Genomic DNA, 17490 nt, shown 5'->3' with positions numbered 1-17490 from the left:
GAAGTAGACAAAAGTCTCAGGGTTCCTCAATTAAACAACAACAATAACAGTAAAACCTCCCTATGAAAAAGCCCTTTTTATCTTCTTCCTCTCTCTTCCTTTCTGGAATTCAGAGGCAAAGCCTGGAGGAGCAGCAGCCATCTTTTTGTTTTGTTTTATTTTGTTTTTTATGTTCAGTTAGCCAACATATAGTACATCATTAGTTTTTGATGTAGTGTTCAGTGATTTGTTAGTTTCATATAACACCCAGTGCTCATCACAACACGTGCCCTTCTTAATGCCCATCACCCAGTTACGCCATCCCCCCACCCCCTCCCTTCTGAAACCCTCAGTTTGTTTCCCAGAGTCCAGGGTCTCTCATGGTTTTTCTCCCTCTCTGATTCCTTCCCATTCAGTTTTCACTCCCTTCCCCCGTGGTCCTCCATGCTATTCCTTATGTTCCATATATGAGTGAAACCATATGATAATTGTCTTTCTCTGCTTGACTTATTTCGCTTAGCAGAATCCCCTCCAGTTCCATCCACGTCCATGCAAATGGTGGGTAATCGTTCTTTCTGATGGCTGAGTAATATTCCACTGTATATATGAACCACATCTTCTTTATCCATTCGTCTGTTGAAGGGCATGTCAGTTCCTTCCACAAATTGGCTAGAGCAGCAGCCATCTTATGATCATGAGGCAATGTACATGAGATCAGAGGCCACGCACAGAGCACAGATAGCAAAAGGAAAGGGAAGGCATTCCTCCCTAGTAGATGGCAAGCCCTCACACAGCCACTCTCATTGCTCTCCTGAAACCTGTGTCTAAAGCAGGGTTCACCGGCATGATTCTCTTGACTTCCTGCTTCAATGGAGATGCTTAGGGCTCCTTTCTTCTGTGATGCTCTCTCCTTCCAGCATCCCTCAGGACCTTGTCTCCCTGAATTGTCCTTTAAGTCAAAATTCTTCAAAAATGTCATGTTTTTTCCTACAGAACCTTTGAACATGCTGTTCCCTCTGCCTGGACTTTTCTTCACCCCTTCTTCCTAGGTAGCAATGACTCATTCTTCAGATTATTTTAGAGAAGTCTTTAAGATGCTCCTGATTCGGTCAGGCCTTCATTGCACACTCCTATGATGTGTGCATCTCTCCTCTGCAGGCCTCATTGTGCTCCCAGATGTCCGCTTAGTGTTCTTCCTAAGGGACCAAAGGCTCCTTGACGTGGGGCCTAGGCCTCTGTGTTCCCTACCGTGCCCCAGCATCATGCATATTTCCTGGCACACAGCAAGTGCTCAGAAACTTACTGTTGAATAAATGAACAACTGCACCATTACACACTGTGAAAATACCGTGAACAAGACAAACCACACAAACAGACCCTCACCTCATGGGTCTAAAAGGCCTCAAGCCTGACAAGGCAACAAGGTGGAGGTGAAGAAAAACTTTCAGGCCAAGAGAGTGGAACAGCGCATCCAAAGGCCCTGCAGGGAGGGGAGTTTTGTTGAAAAATAGCAGATGAATTGAGGGTGGTGTTGATGAGGTGGGCAGGAACAGCTGGTCGTTCCCTCTGAAAACAGTGGAGAGAAGACTGAAGTATATTAAGCTGGAGTGGTGACCTAGGCAGGTTTGAGTTTTGGAAGCCTGTCTCTGCCCTCAGGATAAGACATGCTGGAGGAGGGAGGATGGATGTGTGCACCCTCAGATGCCAACTCTGCAGCCGGAAGGAGAGTGCACAGACCCTCAGCTTGCCACGATGCATCCTCACCTCTGTGGTCTGCTCTGTTCCATGAGTTTCACATGTGTTAGGTCATTTAATCCCCAATAAACCTGGGATGAGAAAACTGAGGCACAGACTATTTAGAACCTGTTGAGGTCACAGGACTGGTCAGTGGTGGGGCCTGGATGGAACCACATCTTGGGGTGGGTGTGCCACCATGCAACCTCTACAGCCCGAGTGAAGGTGGGGTGGGATGAAGGAGAAGAACTAGACTCAGGAGCTTGAAGACGGAAACCCATGAGATGAGGCTGTGGGTGGCAGAGGGAAGATTTTAGAAGACAATCTGAAGCAGATAAGCAACAATGTTAAGATCTGCTAAAACTGGATGACATATTCGCTGGCTTTCTATGCTTGAAACAGTGTGTGCATGTGTGTGTGTGTGTGTGTGTGTGTGTGTGTGCATGTGTACAACATTTTGCTGCTCCCTGTCAGATTAAGTGACCTGGAGGTCACTGGGGGTCTTGGCAACAGCTGTTCCCATGTCTTGTGGGGGCCAGACACCAGATGAGGGTAGATCAAGGAATTTGTGAGATTTGAGAACAAGGAGACAGAATGTCTAGACTATTCTTTGGAGAAATTCAGCTATAAAGGGGAGGAGAGAGAAAGGTCAGTAACTAGTGATGTGTGGAGTGGAAACTTTCTTTTAATTTTAAGAATTTAGACATTATAGACACATTCAAAGTCTCCTGCAGACCTCTCCTTAATCTCCACTCCTTCCTACCTCACCAAAGTCTATCGGGAACTTACTCTTTATTATTGTCATGCATGTTTGGATGTTTTTACTACATACTTATTCATCCAGAAACATTTTAAAGTATCATTTTGTTGGGTTTTCATCTGTATATAACTGGTATCACACTGCCTTAATCTCTCCAGAACATGCTCCTTTTCTCCACACGATGATTATAAGACTTGCTGAGGTAGGTAAGTACATATCTATTTTAACTTCTCTGCAAGATCCTACTGTATGCACTTGCCCCCATTTATCCATCTGTTTATTGCTGGTGTGCAGGACCCTGCAGTAATGCTGTAAAGAACAGTCCTGTGCCATCTGGGGCCCTCACTGGTGTTTCTCCAGGGCAGAGACCTATGGGTGGGATGCCAGGGATGCAGGCATCTATGCCCATACAGGCTTCACCAGATAGTATGCGAACTTATACTGTGCCAGCAGTGTGAAGCCCCTCTGCCCCCATCCGCTTCCACACTTGCCAGTGGGGAGATCTGAGATGTCTGGATCACCACTTAAAGGGCTTCTGTTAAGAAATTAAATAGCGAGAAACAAAAAGGGTATGTTGGGTGGGAGATGAAAAGACAGAGGCTGGGGAAGGAGCTTCAGAGGAGACATGTGTCCCTGAAGAATGGTCTGTAGGTCAATGCAAGGATCCAGTTTCTCTTGCCACTTGGCATGGTGATCTGATCTCAGGCTTGCTCACTGTGCATGGAAACCTCCCTGACCCATCCCAGCTGACCTTCTCCTGCTCCTGCTACACTATGCCCATACCACTTACCACATCACACAATTGCTGGGTTGTGTCCGTTGGCTCATTGTCCCCACAGGACCCCAAGCTTCTTGAAGATGGGACTATGTTACTCATCTCCACAACCCCCAGAACTTTACAAGGGCCTGGCACATAGTTGGTGTTCTATAAATAATTTTAAATAGCTTTAAAGTGCACTGTTATAGCTTCCACCTGTGCATTTCTCCTAAATGAACTGAAAGAAGGGTGCTCTGGTTTCAGACACATGTGCAATTTAAGGAGAAGGAGCCAAATGGAACTAGGAATAAAGGACCCCAGCAGAGCACTGAATGTCAGAGAAAGAAGTTTCACCTTGACAGTCTCCTAACCCTCCCCTGCCCTATGTTCTCTGACCCCTCTGCTACCTCAGAGAACTTCCTTCCCCCTCACTCCCTCCTAGTTGTAAAATAAATTAATACACTTTAGCCTTTTCTTGTTAGAAAATTCTTATACTAATTTATGACTTCTAATTTTGTTCTATCTTGCTCAGACACAAGAAATGGTCCTCAGACCAGAAAAGGGAAAAAGAACCTCAAGCCAGGCAGGTATCAAACAAGCTCAAATGTCTAAACTATAAGTGTAGGTACTGGGGAAGTAGTATTTTTTCACAGAAAGAAGTTGACGAAAGCCAGAGCTAAAGTTGGGCTGATGACATAAAATTGATGGATGAAATGAGGAAAGCAAGATTCCCCAGTTCCTATTATACTTATGTCTTGTCATTCCTGGAAAATGATCTCAGAAGTAAAGGGTTAGAAGGATAACCTACAATGAGTCAGGAGAACTAGGACAGTTGTGACCTGCCTCAGTCACCTTTTATAATAGATAACCCATAGGACTGCCTGGGGGAGGTTTCTGACAAGTGTCTTCAGACCCCATTTTTTATGTTGTCCTCTTAGGCACTGAATCATCATTGGCTTGTATAAAGTCATGTGAAAGCTGCTTTCAAGAAATATGTGAGGAATGAAGTGGCACATGAGTCAGGGCTGGAGTTTAGGGTATGCTAGGACTGAGGGGGGAGGGTAATAGCCATACATTAATAAAAGGTACTACTAGACTAGAACTTGGAACTCTGAAGGACAGATGATCTCAAAGTCAGCTGGACTGGTGCAGGGAATAATGAGACAACTCAGGACAGTCCCAGTGGTAGACCCCCTTTAACCAAATCTCTCTACCACTGTGGGAGTGGACAACTGGAGGGAGAACATCAAGAAAAGTTATGCTAGGAGTTGCTGGGGAGAAGCAGACACTGATAGAAAAACACAAGGAGCATTAACAAGGAGCACAAGGCAAGTAAATTGTCAAGAGCATGAACCAAAAGTGCTGGCTATGTCCATGAGCCTGTCAGGCTAGCAAAGAGCTGGGGTGGGGCAGGCTTCCCTGAAGCCTTGAAGTGGCCAGTACAGCAAGTGGTTGAAGGAACCCAAGCTGCCTCTGGATCTGGCCTATACTAGAGGATGGATAGGTCAGTTAATCTCATCACGTCCACAGATGTAAAGAAGCCATAGGGAGGAAAGCATGTGATGAAGAACAGGATGAATACCCAAAATGACTGTGATATGCTGGAGAAATAGGTTAAATCCAATTAGGATAGCAGTCAACAAAGATAAATATAAGATGTCCTTGGGGTAAAATCCAACAGCTATACAGCAGCATGTTTGACACTTTGGGTCTTAACTCAAAGAGTCAGCAGAAATATTGACTCTGCAATGATTAGCACAAATTTTGGCTGCACAATAGTTAGTGCCTGGAACAACAGAGGTAGAATCTTGGTCAGCTTGGGTCAGTGTTCCCCTGGAGTATGAGGCTCAGTTCATAGAGTCCCCCCTGTAGAGGGAATTGGGCAGAAGAAACTTGGTGGCATGTGACTATGAGTCACGACATGCTGTTACATGAATAAAAGTTAAAAACTGGGGGGTTTCTCCTGAAGGCAAAAAGACTCAGAGAGGATGGAAGAGCAATTTTCACATAAATGAGGGATACAATGGCAATAAAGATTTAGGACTAGCATCAGGACCAAGAGTGGAAGCCAAGAGGAGACAGAACTTCAGCTCAAAGAAAGAAATCCTAGGACCCCACAGAGCTGCTTGAAAGAGAAGAGCTATCTCAGTAGAAAGCATGTTCACCAGCAAAGACAATCTTTCAGGAGATGCTGCAGAGAGAAACAAAGGGGGATGGCCAGGAAAGCAACCATTTACTTCCAACTCCAACCATGGATTTCAGTATTCTAAAAAATTCTCTCCAAATTTATAACAATGATGTTCATTCCTTGATTAAAACAGGCAAATCAGGCTATGTTGTTTATAATGTGGGTTGACGCAAGTGTCATTTAAAAGCATTTCCATTTGTAAAATATCCTTAATATATTTCATTAGGTGACAAAGGAGATTGAAAATGTACTGATCGGGGGAGAAAAAAAAGATGGCGGAGGAGTAAGGGGACCTTTTTTCAGCTGGTTCCCTGAATTGAGCTGGATATCTACCAGATCATCCTGGACACCCATGAAATCAGCCCGAGACGTAGGAAGATACATCTGGATCTCTACAAAGGAACATCTCTGGTGCTGGGTATTGAGGTACGAAGCAGGGAGCCCTGAATCCATGCACAGATATCGGAAGATAAACGGAAGGGGGTGGGAACCGCTGCACTCGTGCACCAGGAAGCAGTAGCCACCTGCACTGGGGAGTGGGCTGGATTCTCAGACCGGTAGCCGCTGAGAAAGCTGCCTGAGACCGGGAGCTCAGGAGCACGCCCACAACCAGACTGCAAACCGGAGCTCTGGAGTGCGCACAAACCACACTGAAACAGGGAGCTTGGGAGTGCACGCAGGAACCAGGGGTGGCTGGAAGTGTTAGAAGAACAAAGGAAAGAGATGAGCCGGCCCTGGGAGCGAAGACTGGGAGACTGGCTGTGGGGCACACAACCTGGGATGCTACAGGGTTTTTAGCAGCACCAACAAAAAAAGAGTTAAAGTGGTCAAGAGAGCTCCGTAAAGAGGAGACTGTGATCTCTCTGTTCTGAAACAGAGACAAGGATACAGCCACTGCTGCTCTGACTCTCAGAAGAGTCACAGAAAGCTACCAGAGAACAAAAGCCTGGAAATACCGGTTCACATTGTGCCCATCCGCACCCCCTCTCACAGGGGACAGGGCACTCTACCCAAACAGGGTTGCTGGAGTAGCAGTGTGGCAGGCCCCTCTCCTAGAATGCAGGCTAAAAAAACAAGAAGCCCACATCCCTAAGGCCCCTATAAAACAAGTGCACATTGCCTGGGTCCTGGTCAATAATTTGGGCTCTGTACATCCCCACAACCACTCCTCATCAGAATGACAAGGAGGAGGAACCCCCAACAAAGGAAAGAAACAGAGACTGTGGCCTCTGCCACAGAACTAATGGATATGGATATAACCAAATTGTCAGAAATGGAGTTCAGAGTAACAATGGTCAAGATGATGTGTAGGCTTGAAAAAAATATTAATGAAAATATTAACGAGAATATAGAACCTCTAAGGGCAGAAATGAGAGCGAAACTGGAAGAAATTAAAAATGCTATGAATCAAATGCAGTCTAAACTGCATGCTCTGACAGCCAGGGTAAATAAGGCAAAAGAACGAATTAGTGAGTTGGAAGATGGGATGATAGAAAAGAATGAAAAAATGGGAAATAGGCTCAAAAAAATCCAATCTCAAGAATGTAGATTACGGGAGATTACTGACTCAATGAAACGTTCCAATGTCAGAATCATTGGCATCCCCAAGGGCGTGGAGAAAGAGAGGTCTAGAAGAGATATTTGAACAAATTGTAGCTGAGAACTTCCTTAATCTGGCAGAAGAAACAAGCATTCATGTCCAAGAGGCAGAAAGGACCTCTCCCAAGATCAATGAGAACAGACCAACACTATGTCATATAACAATACAATTCGCAAATCTTAGATCCAAGGATACAATCTTGAAAGTGGCCACGGGGAAGAGAATCCTCACCTACAGAGGGAGAAACATCAGAATAACGTCAGACCTGTCTACAGAGACCTGGCAAGCCAGAAAAAGCTGGCAAGACATATTCAGAGCACTAAGTGAGAAGAACATGCAGCCTAGGATACTATATCCAGCAAGGTGGTCATTCAGAATGGATGGAGAGACAAGGACCTTCCAAGACCAGCAGAAACTGAAAGAATATATGACCACCAAGCCAGCTCTACAAGAAATATTAAGGGGGGTTCTATAAAAGTAAAAAGACCCCAAGACTGATACAGAACAGAAAGTCACAATCTATAGAAACAAAGACTTCACAGGCAACATGACACCGTTAAAATCATATGTCTCAATAATCACTCTCAATGTGAAAGGCCTAAATGCTCCCCACAAAATGCCATGGTGTTGCAGATTGGATAAAAAGACATGACTCATCCATTTGCTGTCTACAAGAGACTCATTTTGAACCTAAAGATACATCCAGACTGAAAGTGAAGGGATGGAGAACAATTTTCCATGCCAACGGACCTCAAATGAAAGCTGGGGTAGCAATTCTCATATCAGAAAGATGAGATTTTAAACTAAAGACTGCAGTTAGAGATACAGAAGGACATTATATTATTCTTAAAGGATGTATCCAACAAGTGGATATGACAATTATAACTATCTATGTCCCCAACAGGGGAGCAGCTAGATACACAAGCCAACTCTTAACCAGAATAAAGAGACATATAGATAATAATACATTAATAGTAGGGGACCTCAACACTCTGCTTTCAGCAATAGACAGATCACCTAAGCAGAAAATCAACAAAGAAATAAGAGCTTTGAATGACATACTGGACCAGGTGGACCTCATAGATATATACAGAACACTACACCCCAGAACAACAGAATACTCATTCTTTTCAAGTGCACAGATAACTTTCTCCAGAATAGACCATATACTGGGTCACAAAACAGGTCTCAACCGATACCAAAAGACTGAGATTATTCCCTGCATATTCTCAGACCACAATGCTTCGAAACTGGAACTCAATCACAAGGAAAAATTTAGAAGAAACTCAAACACTTGGAAACTAAGAACCATCCTGCTTAAGAATGATTGGGTAAACCAGGGAATTAAAGAAGAGCTTAAGCAATTTATGGAAACCAATGAGAACGAAAACACATTGGTCCAAAACCTATGGGACACTGCAAAGGCAGTCCTAAGGGAAAAATACATAGCCATCCAAGCCTCGTGCAAAAGAATAGAAAAATCTAAAATGCAGTTTTTATATTCTCACCTCAAGAAGTTGGACCTGGAATAGAAGAACAGGTCTAACCCACGCACGAGAAGGCAGTTGATCAAGATTAGAGCAGAGATCAATGAATTAGAAACCAGGAGCACAGTAGAGCAGATCAACAGAATGAGAAGCTGGTTCTTTGAAAAAATAAATAAGATAGATAAACCACTGGCCAGACTTATTCAAAAGAAGAGAGAAAGGACCCAAATTAATAAAATTAAGAATGAAAGGGGAGAGATCATGACCAACACCAATGAAATAGGAAGGATCATTAGAAACTTTTATCAACAGCTTTATGCCAATAAATTCAACAACCTGGAAGAAATGGATGCCTACCTAGAAACCTATAAACTACCAGGTCTGAAACAGGAAGAAATTGACTATTTAAACAGACCAGTTAATTATGAAGAGATTGAAGCAATGATCAAAAACAAGAGTCCAGGGCCTGACGGATTCCCTGGGGTATTCTACAAACATTCAAAGAAGAAGTAATACCTATTCTCCTGAAGATTTTTCCAAAAATAGAAACAGAAGGAAAACTACCAAACTTATTTTATGAGGACAGTATTACCTTGATCCCCAAACCAGGCAAAGACCCCATCAAAAAGGAGAATTACAGACTGATATCTCTGATGAGTATAGATGCCAAAATTCTCAACAAGATCCTAGCTAATAGGATCCAACAGCACATTAAAAGGATATCCATCATGACCAAGTGAGATTCATCCCTGGGATGCAAGTGTGGTTCAACTTTTGCAAATTTATCAGTGTGATAGATCACATCAACACGAAAAGAGTCAAGAACCATATGATTCTTTCATTGATGCAGACAAAGCATTTGACAAAATACAGCATCCTTTCCTGATTAAAACCCTTCAGAGTGTAGGATAAAGGGTACATTCCTCAATTTCATAGAAACCATCTATGAAAAGCCTACAGCAAATATCATTCTCAATGGGGAAAAGCTGAAAGCCTTTCCTTTAAGATCAGGAACATGACAAGGATGCCCACTCTCGCCATTATTGTTCAACATAATACTAGGAGTCCTTGCAACAGCAATCAGACAACAAAAAGGAATAAAATGTATTCAAATTGGCAAAGAAGAAGTCAAACTGTCTCTCTTTGCAGATGACATGATACTCTATATGGAATATCCAAGAGACTCCACACCCAAATTACTAGAACTCATAAAACAATTCAGTAATGTGGTAGGATACAAAATCAATGCTCCGAAATCAGTTTCATTTCTATACACGAACAATGAGACTGGAAAAAAAAAGAAATTAGGGAAACAATTCCATTTACAATAGCACCAAAAATCATACGATATCCAGGAACTACCTTAACCAGAGATGTAAACGATCTCTATTCTAGAAACTACAGAGCACTCTTGAAAGACATTGAAGAAGACACAAAAAGATGGAAAAATATTCCATGCTAATGGATCGGAAGAATACACATAGTTAAAATGTCTATGCTACCCAGAGCAATCTACACTTTCAACACCATCACGATCAAAATACCAATGACATTTTTCAAAGAGCTGGCACAAACAACCCTTAAATTTGTGTGGAACCAGAAAAGACCCCAAATCACCAAGGCAATGTTGAAAAGGAAAAACAAAGCTGGGGGCATCAAGCTATACTACAAAGCTGTGATCACAAAGACAGCATGGTACTGGCACAAAAACAGACACACAGACCAATGGAACAGAATAGAGAACCCAGAAATGGACCCTTGGCTCTTTGGGCACTAATCTTCGATAAAGCAGGAAAAAACATCCAATGGAAAAAAGACAGTCTCTTCAATAAATGGTGCTGGGAAAATTGGACAGCTATATGAAAAAGAATGATATGTGACCACTCTCTCACACCATACACAAAGATAAACTCCAAATGGATGAAAAACCTTGATGTGAGACAGGAATCCATCAAAATCCTAGAGGAGAACATAGGCTGCAACCTCTTTGACATTGGCCACAGCAACTTCTTTCATGACACATCTCCAAAGGCGAGAGAAACAAACAAACAAAAAATGAACTTGTGGGACTTCATCAAGATAAAAAGCTTCTGCATAGCAAAGGAAACAGTCAACAAAACTCAGAGGCAACCCACAGAATGGGAGAAGATTTTTGCAAATGACAGTACAGATAAAAGGCTGGTATCCAAGATCTATAAAGAACTTCTCAAACTCAATACACGAAAAACAAATGATCAAATCAAAAAATGGGCAGAAGATATGAACAGACACTTTTCCAATGAAGACATACAAATGGCTAACAGACACATGAAAAAATGTTCAAAATCATTAGCCATCAAGGAAATTCATATCAAACCCACCTTGATATATTACCTTACGCCAGTTAGAGTGGCAAAAATGGACAAAGCAAGAAACAACAAATATTGGAGAGGATGTGGAGAAAATGGTTCCCTCTTACACTGTTGGTGGGAATGCAAGTTAGTATAGCCACTTTGGAAAACAGTGTGGAGGTCCCTCAAAAAGTTAAAAATAGATCCAGGAATTGCACTACTGGGTATTTACCCCAACGATACAGACATAGTGAAGAGAAGGGCCATATGTACCCCAACGTTCATAGTAGCATTGTCCACAATAGCTAAACTGTGGAAGGAGCCGAGATGCCCTTCAACAGACAAATGGAAGATGTGGTCCATATATACAATGGAATATTACTCGGCCATCAGAAAGAATGATTACCCAACATTTGCAGCAACATGGATGGGACTGGAGGAGAGTATCCTAAGTGAAGTAAGTCAAGCAGAGAAAGACAATTATATGGTTTCACTCATTAATGGAACATAAGAAATAGCAGGGAGATCGGTAGGAGAAGGAAGGGAAGAATGAAGGGGGGTAAACAGAAGGGGGAATGAACCACAAGAGACTATGGACCCTGAGAAACAAACTGAGGGCCTTAGAGGGGAGGGGTTGGGGGATTGGGGTAGGCCAGTGATGGGTATTAAGGAGGGCATGCGTTGCATGGAGTACTGGGTGTTAAACGCAAACAATGTATCTTGGAACACTACATCAAAAACCAATGTGTGCTGTATGGTGACTAACATAACATAATAAAAAAATTTTAAAAATAAAATAAAATGTACTGATTCATGATAGGCACTGTGGCCATAAGTATTTTTTATCTTTAACTTAATCCTAAACAACAACCTATGAGGCAAGTATTGCTATTTGCCTTTAATAGAGCAGAAAACTATGAGTCTAGAAATTTCATAAGTTGAATGAGATTGGGCAGACCATAAATGAGAAATCGAAGACTCAAAATGGCCTTCATGAGATTTTAAGTTTCTGATTGGTTTGTAAAAATCTGGAAAGGACATTGCTCTCACCTGACAACAAAAATTTCTGAATCATTTGTGAAATCACAATTTTTCTTGAGTAAATAATATATCTGAGATTGCAGAAAAAAACAACTAACCCAAAACTTAAAGAATAACAGCTACCTCTAAGGAGAGATAGGACACAAGCACCTGTTTATTTGCAGAGGACAATGGACACTATTCAAAATTTTTAAAGAATTGCTAAATGTTGAGCATGGACTAATATGACAACCTCACTCTAAAACGAACATAACACAACAAGAATTTAAAGCTCCTATTACACTGAGAGTGACCACAGCAATAAGAAAACCCAAACACAGCTCAACTTAAATAGGCTCAAATTCCCACACTAACAACTCAGGAAAATGAAGAGAAGTATATCCATTTCCAGGCAATAACACTAGTTACATTAGTTTTCACTGTCCTATAGAAGATGTCATCTTAAAAATAAAAAGCATAAGACATACATATAAGCAAGGGAGGTGGGAAGAAAAGAAAAAAATATGATCAACAAGAACAGATTTCAATATAACACAAATGTTGAAACTATCAGACAGGAAATTTAAAATAACTTTAATTAACATGTTTTAAAAAGTGGAAAAAGTATTCTGCACGCATGATCAGATGGGGAACTTCAGCAGAGACATAAAAAAACATGAGGAAGAAGTCAATGGGAATGCTAAAAATGAAAAGTATAATAAAAGAGTTGAAAATGCTTTAATAGGGGACGCCTGGGTGGTTCAGTCAGTTAAGCATCCGCCTTTAGCTCAGGTCAAGATCTCAGGGTTCTGAGATGGAGCCCCACATGGGAGCCTGCTTCTCCCTCTGTCTGCCACTCCCCCTGCTTGTGCTATCTTTCTGACAAATAAATAAATAAAATCTTTAAAAATAATAATAATAATAATTTTTTAAAAGATTTTATTTATTCATTTGACAGAGAGAGAGACAGCCAGCGAGAGAGGGAACACAGGCAGGGGGAGTGGGAGAGGAAGAAGCAGGCTCCTAGCAGAGGAGCCTGATGTGGGGCTCGATCCCAGGACTCCAGGATCACGCCCTGAGCTGAAGGCAGATGCTTAATGACTGAGCCACCCAGGCGCCCCAATAATAATAATTTTTTAAAAGAAAATGCTTTAATGGCCTCAAAAATAGAATCAATACAGTTGAGGAAATAATCAGTAAGCTGAAAGATAGTTCAATATAAGTTCTGTAAACTAAAACACAAAAAGAAAAATTAGCGGGGGGGGAAAAAAAACAGAGCACCCAAAAGCTGTCAGATAATATAAAGCAGTCTAATATACATGCATGTGAAATCCCAGAAGGAAAGAAGAGGAACAGGGCAGAAAAACATATTTGAACAGATAATGGCCAAAAATTAATGACAGACACCAAAACACAGACCCAAACCCTCAAAGAGTACCAAACAGAATAAATACACCCACTCCTTAAAAAATACATAAACATATTATATTTAAACTCTTGAAAACCAAAGATAAAGATAAAATCTTGAAGGCAGCCACAGGGAAGGGGAAGACACTATATAGAGAGAAACAAATATAAGAATTACAGAAGACTTTCATCAGAAATTAGACAAGCCTGAAGACAATACAGTGACATATTTAAAGGGATGAAAGGAACAAAACAATCAATTACATGTTCAATAAAACACCTTTTTAAAGTTAAGAAGAGTGTCTGTTTCAGCAATACATACACTAAAATTGGAAAGACACAGAGAAGATTAGCATAGCCCCTGCATGAGGATGGCAAGCAAATCTGTGACATGTTCCATATTTTAAAAAAATAAATAAATAAAATAAAATTAAGGAGAAATAAAAATACGTTCATCAAGCAAAATGAAAAAATCCATTTCCAGTGTACCTGCTCTAAAAGAAATGTAGAAGGAAGTTCTTCAGATAGAAGAAATACAATACAAAAGCCTGGCTCTATATAAAGAAATGAAAGCACTGCCAATGACTTAAGTGAAATGTCATAATACTAATTCTGCTCTAAAAGTTAACTTATGTCTAAAAAGGGTCAATAAAATTTTTCTGTAATGAATCAAACAGTAAATATTTTATGCTCTGTGAACCGCATATGGTCTCTGACACATATTCTTTGTTTTTTGTTGTTATTGTTATCTGTTATATTTTGTTCTGAATTTTTAGAACACTTTAAAATGTAAAAACCATCATTAGCTTGAAAACTATACACACAGGTCAGGTGCTCCACTTCTGGGAAGATGAAACAAATAATGTTTCTCTATTCTCCAGCTGTTTATCTGCTAAGTACAACTAAAGCTCCTGGACATTGTATATAAAACAAACATCAGAAGACTGAACAGTGAGGAGAAAACACAAGGTGAGCTACTGACTGAAGGACCCATGGGAAAACAGTGCTATATCTCTTGGGTTCTATTTTTGCCTCATATATCCCAGACTTGTAGAAGAAGAGGATAACTAACAAAGGCATAAGCAAGCACAGATTTTTCAAACTCCCAATAAATGCCTACTTTTTCGGGGAGTTTGAAATTAATCAAAGACCAGCAAAGGGACTGTCTAGCAAGACAGAGAACTTTTAGACAAAAACCACACAACCCTAGCCAAACAGCACAGAAAAACTGTGGTCCTACTACACTCACACTAGCAAAGGCCAGTGGAGAGCCTGGACTTTAACCTAACACCCAACAGAGAGCTGTCAGAGAAGGCTGAGTCTGACTTTCGTTACTCTGAGCAATGCAGGGCACACTGCAGAGACCATGTGGGAGTCTGGGCTTCCACTCTCCAGTGACAGAAAGGAGGTACCCTTGCCCCTGTCCAAGGGTGGAATCAGAGGCAGCCTAGTGGAGAGTCATGACTTTTACCACTGCCCAATGGTAAGGAGACCAACACCCCTGACCTCAGTGGAGGCCATATGGGGAATAGTAATGAGTCATTCCTACCCTCCCAGCCACAGTAGTATCAACAAAGGTCTAGTGACAGGCCAAAGTACCAAACCAAAAACTTCCAGGTTTTAGTTGGAAATCACTTGTCATAACAAGAACCAGTAAAATGTCAACCTGAATGAAAAGAGACAACAATAGAAGCAAAACTGAGATGACGGAGATGTTCAAATTACCTTATAAAAATTTTAAAGCAATCATCATAACAATGCTTCAATAAATAATTATAAATATGCTTGAAACAAATGAAAAACAGGAAAAGTCTCAGCAGAGATATAAAAGATACAAAGAAGAACCAAAAAGAAATTATTGGAAAAAAATATAATATCCCAAATAATAAAATCAATTGATGGTTGGGCTCACAGCAGAATGGAGGGAACAGAGAAAAGAATCAGTAAACTTGAAGGTAAAATAATAGTAATTACGCAGTTAGAACAATAGAGAAAAAATAGACTGAAAAAAAAAATGAACAGAGCCTCAGAGATATACAAGATTATAACAAATGATCGAATACTCATATCATGGGAGCCTAAAAGAAAAAAAGAAAGAGAATGAGACTGAAAAAGCATTTGAATAAATAATGACTGAAATTTTCCCAAATTTGGCAAAAAACAAGATTCAAATAGCTTAGAGAATTCCAAACAGGATAAACCCAAAGAAATTTATTTTAAAATGCAATATAGTCAAATTTCTGAAGAGTAAAGACAAACAAAAAATATTGAAAGCAGCAAGGGAGCAATTATACCTTACCTATAAGAGAAAACAATTCAAATGACAGCATATTTGTCATTACAAACTAGGGAGGAAGTAGCACAATATTTTTCAAGTGCTGAAATAAAAAACCCAAAATTATACATGCAGAGAAAATATCCTTCAGAATTAAAGGGAAATCAAGACATTCTCAAACAAAGGAAAACTAAGAAAATTTGTTACCAATAGCCCACCTGAAAGAAATGGCTAAAAGGAGTTTTCTGAACAGAATGAAAATGTTGAAAGAAGGGTTCCTACAAGATTAGAGTGGGAAGAAGCAAACAATCAAAGAAAAGAATAAATAATTAAAAAAAAAACAACCCACAAATCCCCATAGGGGCACCTGGGTGGTTCAGTCAGTTAAACATCTGCCTTTGGCTCAGGTCATGATCTCAAAGTCCTGGGATGGAGCCCCACATCAGGCTCCCTACTCAGTGGGGAGTCTGTTTCTCCCTCTCCCTCTGCCCCTCCATTCCCCACCCCCCGTATGCTCTCTCTCTCTCAAATAAATAAATAAAATCTTTAAAAAAATCAAAACATGTGTAAATACAATACATTTTCCTTCTCCTTCTGAATGTTCTAAACTATGTTTGAAAGTTGAGCCAAAATTATAACACTGTTGTATGTGGTCCTAAATGTGTGTAAAGGAAATACATAGAACAATTATAATACAAATTTGGGAAGGTAAAAGAACTTAAAGAGAGAAGGTTTCTGTACTTCACTCAATCTGGTAAAGTGTGGACAACTGTAGGTTCTGATTAGTTACGTATATATAATTTAATACATAGAGATACCACAAAAATATCTATCCAAAATATATACTTAAAAATACTATAGATGTGAAGAAAAAGGGAACTCTCGTGCACTGTTGGTGGGAATACAAGTTAATTGCACCTACTATGCAAAACAGTATGAGGCTCCCTCAAAAAATTAATAAAACAACTATCATATGATCCAGTACTTCTACTCCTGGGCATTTAGCCAAAGAAAATGAAAACATTAATTCAAAAGATATATGCAGCTCTATGTTTATTGCAGCATAATTTACAATAGCCAAGATATAAAACCAACCCAAGTGTCCATCAGTAGGTGAATGGATAAAAAAGAAGTAATACACACACACACACACACACACACACACACACACACACACACAGGAATACTACTCAGCCGTAGAAATGAATGATCTTGCCATTTGTGACAACATGAATGGACCTAGAGGGCATTATGCTAAGTGAAATAAGTCAGACAACGACAAATACCATATGATTTCACTATAAGTGGAATCTGAAAAACAACAAAACAAATAAACAAACAGACTCAAATACTGAGAATAAACTGGTGGTTGCCAAAGGAAAGCTGGGTGGGGGGATGGGTGAAATAAGTGAAGGAGATTAAGAGGTACAAACTTCCAGTTCTAAAATAAATAAGTCATGGAGATGAAAGTACGGCATAGGGAATATAGTCAATAATATTGTAGTAGTGTGGTATGGTGACAGATGGTGAGTACACTCATTGTGGTGAGCATTCAGTAATGTATGGAATTAGCGTAACTATTATAACATTGCATGTCAACTGTACTTCAATAATAAATAATAAAAACACTATAGATAAATTAAAATTGTAAAAACTAAGTAACCCACAAGGAAAAAAATAAAAAGAACACAGACATGAAAAACAGAAAAAACAGAAAACAAAAATTAAGACAGCAGACGTAAACCCTAACAGGTCAATAATTACATTAAATGTATATATTCTAAATTCAGAGGGGATAAAAAAAATAACCCAACTTTATGCTGCCAACCAGTAATTCACTCCAATAATAATGGTATAGTGAGGTTGGTATTAAAAGGATATAAAAAGATATACCACACAGATATTAATCAAAAGAAAGCATGAGTGACCATGTTAGCCAGATAAAGTAAACTT

At 40.2% G+C, this 17490-nt stretch overlaps 1 non-coding gene across 1 annotated transcript; it reads left to right on the top strand.

Moving 5' to 3' along the window:
• The first annotated feature begins 13563 nt into the window (after positions 1 to 13563).
• LOC121100001 lies at positions 13564 to 13668 on the top strand. Its single transcript, XR_005831734.1, has one exon. It is a non-coding gene; the product is annotated as a U6 spliceosomal RNA (small nuclear RNA).
• Positions 13669 to 17490: the final 3822 nt, after the last annotated feature.

This window comes from Ursus maritimus, unplaced genomic scaffold (assembly GCF_017311325.1).
Source record: "Ursus maritimus isolate PB19 unplaced genomic scaffold, ASM1731132v1 scaffold_1, whole genome shotgun sequence".
Taxonomy (NCBI): Eukaryota; Metazoa; Chordata; class Mammalia; order Carnivora; family Ursidae; genus Ursus; species Ursus maritimus.
The sequence above is the reverse complement of the archived record's forward strand: the minus strand, read 5'-3'. Positions and strand labels throughout refer to the sequence as shown.